The sequence below is a fragment of the Pteronotus mesoamericanus genome, unplaced genomic scaffold (genome assembly GCF_021234165.1).
Source record: "Pteronotus mesoamericanus isolate MK-2021 breed Mesoamerican mustached bat unplaced genomic scaffold, CSHL_Meso_final scaffold_21, whole genome shotgun sequence".
Lineage (NCBI taxonomy): Eukaryota > Metazoa > Chordata > Mammalia > Chiroptera > Mormoopidae > Pteronotus > Pteronotus mesoamericanus.
The window spans coordinates 14,190,834-14,194,095 of record NW_026555310.1 but is presented as its reverse complement, the minus strand read 5'-3'; the positions used below and the strand labels follow the sequence as shown (position 1 = coordinate 14,194,095).

Sequence of the window (3,262 nt, the reverse complement as noted above, 5' to 3'; positions counted from 1 at the left end):
GATTTCAGACTGTCAATGAGATTCAGGAAAATATGAGGGGGTAGCTGATGGAGAATGGGAGAACTGTGTGAGGTTCCAAGGTGCCTACTTTGAAGGGGACTGAGACATCGTTGCCTTATGTACAATGTTTCTTGTATCTTGTATCTTCTTCAATAAATATCTCTTTTTTTGTGTGTGGGGGGGACCACATGCTCTTTATGGAGGCATCATCTTTCTGGAGGAATACATTAGTAAACAAAAGTGTTGCCACAGACTGCTACTCACAGGTACAAGTGTAACATTTCAATTAGTAAAGGATTAATAACAGAATGAAATTGCTTGGCAACCACAGTCACTCTTCTCAAAGTTGTCCCTTTGCTTTCTTGAGGTTTTGTTGTTTTCATAGAGGCAAGACAGAGAAGGCAGCTAGAGTCATCCCAAAGGCCTTGGTGAAATCCTCAAGGGATATGTGCTCCTCCTACCTGCTGGGGTCCACACCCTTAGGGGGCTCCTCCACAGGTTTGTTCACTAGCTACTCCAGGGGATAGATGGGTTGAGACCCAGAGTTGAGGTTGTTGTTAGTATTAACTTCCTGTTTAGGGCTTGTGATCTCAGCAGTGATCTGGTTCTAGTCCGCAGAGTTGCCAAGCTCCCCCTTCAGGTGCTCGTAGGATTTGTTGTTACTCCACTTGAAGGGATCCCATGCCAGGAACCAGCCCATGAAGGTGAGGGGCTCATGTCCTTGCTTCCCCACAATGATGGGGTCTCAGGGTCCCAGCCACTGAGGCGGGTCTTGGGGTATCCCTCCCCTGTGGTGGCAGTGGCTTTCTTCTCAGTCTCATTGGCATGCTTTCTGATCCAGAAGAAGACCTGGTGGCAGACATTGAGCAGAAACACATCATCCTCTTCCAAGTCATCCTGATTGAAGCTGGGGATTTCTATGGTCAGGAATCACCCACTTTGGTTGGAACATCCAAATAGCCTGGGGGTGATGACCACATTTTCCTGCTGCAGCCTCTTGGTGTTAGCATAGGGTGCCTTCCTGCTTAGGGACATCCAGAAGTTGGCTGACTCCTGCCCTTCCACCCCCACTTGCCCCTCCATCCAGGAGATGGTGTCAGTGGCCATCTTGACCACCTCCCACTCATCTCTGCTACAGACGTCTACTACAGACCACAGGTAAAAAGCAGGATGGGGACTACTTGTGGGTGAAGACATCGAGTTGAGGGAGGCAGTCCAAGGTGGGACCTCAAAAACCTTGGTATTATTAGACTTGTTTCTTGCACCTGGAACAGCCGTGTGGAGGGTACAGGCTCCAGGCTTTTAGCCTGGAAGATGCCTCCCTGGTAGACCACCATGTGTCCCTTGAAGATGGACATGAGATGAGGTTACTCCTTGCCCATCGGGACTCAGATCTGGACTGGTGCATTCTTGTACTTCTGATCCAGTATGATGGCCTGATAGGCCAAGGCTGTGAGTTCATCCTGGTTGGCCTGTTTGTTCTGCTAGTTGTAGAGCAGGTAGTGGGGATTCTCCCTGATGAGGTAGGTAGAGCAGCAGGTAGCAGACACCCCTATAGAAGTGGCCCAGCCACTTGGACTCCACAAGTACCAGCTCTATGTTCTCCATGCACCACACCTGCAACTGCCCACTTCCATTGTCTACCATCTTCTGCTGGGCAGCCATCTGAGGCTGGACATACATGGACATGGCATCAAACTTCACCTGCTCCATCTTGGCCATGGAGCCCACAATGTGGGTTTTGCCCAGGCCTGAGGTCTGGCTGGGTCCTGTCCACTTCTGGAAGAGCTGCTGGAAGATGGTGGGTTCCGCCCCATCATTTTGCACCTCTGCTTGCCTGCTTGGGAGTGCTGCTTGGCTTTTATGAAGTTCAGGGCCTGTCTCATGGTTCCCTTCTTCCCCTGGGCACTGGCATTCTTTCCCTTCGACATGCAGATCTTCAGGTCCCCTGTTCCAGGATGTTACAGTCCTCTTGGCTGAGAAGTTCTTGAGTGGTTGCATGGCAACTTCTCTGACCAGGAGCCTTCCCTCTGTGTCCAACACATGGTGCAGCTTGAGGGCGGCCTTGAGTGCAGGCTCCACCACTGTGTCATGTACAACTGCCTTCAACTCCCTTCTCTTGCCCAGCACTTGGTTCATGACCACCATCAGCTGCAGAGACTCCTCATTTTCCCTGGCTATGTAGGTTCATCCACCCTGCTCCTGGTCTCCGATCTCCTTAGCCAGGATCATGCCCCTGAGTCTCTCCATATGGTTACTCTCCTGCCCGTTCCGCTGGCTGATAAACTTCCCAAGGTCCAGGAAGAAAACATCACCACAGTTGAAACTCTTCCAGGACATCTCACCTTTCCAGCTATCATGTTCTTGCCTTTCACATGCTGCTGCCAATGGACCTCTCTGGAGTTGGTCTCCGTGTGCTTCATGACAGAAGCCACGCTCCCTTTCTGGATCACATGGCCCTTCTTGAAGTAGTCTTGGAAAGCCTCGCTCTTGTTGCCTTGGACACCATGAGGCTGGACAGCTTGGCCCTTTAGGAGGTTGTCCATCTGCATGGTATAGATGGCAGCTGCCCCTTGTTCATCCTGGGAGGAGGTCTGGCCAATCCAGTAGTGGATGTCAATAGGACAGGCTGCTTCCCCGCTTGTGGATAACCAGGACTATGTAGCAGTCACCATTGAAGAAACAGCCTGAGAGGTGCTGAGAGGAAAAGGCACCATCTGCATGGCCTCCATCTTCCATATTTGCACCCCAGGCATGGTCATGTTGAGGGAGCCTTTGACTTGGGCACTCAGTTTGTTCATGGCACCAGGGTTATTGCAGTGCTGTGGGGCACTTATTGAAGCCTGAGATTAAAATTGCCACCTGGGAGATCTGAGGGAGTTGTAGTCTCTATTCTTCATATTACATGGCTGGGTACCTTCTGGACAGGTCTTGCATATATGTCTAATGGAAAAAATTTTATTTTCTTTGGGCTACTGTAAAGGTATTCTTGCAAGATATATTAAGATTTCATTAGTATCTTTAGACTCAGTTTGTTCAAGGGTATGGGGATAATAGAAATGACTTTTAATTTTCCTTCAGAGGTATGAAAGAGGCAATTTTAGAACAAGTAGAATAACATAATGTTTTACTTTACAAGTAAGAAGTTAATCCACAGAATGCACCGTTCAGAATGGCAATACAGACAGAAAATAGAATAGGGCCTATAGGGCATAGACAATATGATGAATGATAGATTCTTTAGAAGGAGATTGGGGCTACT

General features: G+C 49.1%; 1 pseudogene; it reads right to left on the bottom strand.

The window, feature by feature from the left end:
* Nucleotides 1-340: 340 nt before the first annotated feature.
* On the bottom strand, nucleotides 341-2,801 carry LOC129085126 (villin-1-like; annotated as a pseudogene).
* Between the last annotated feature and the right edge of the window lie 461 nt (nucleotides 2,802-3,262).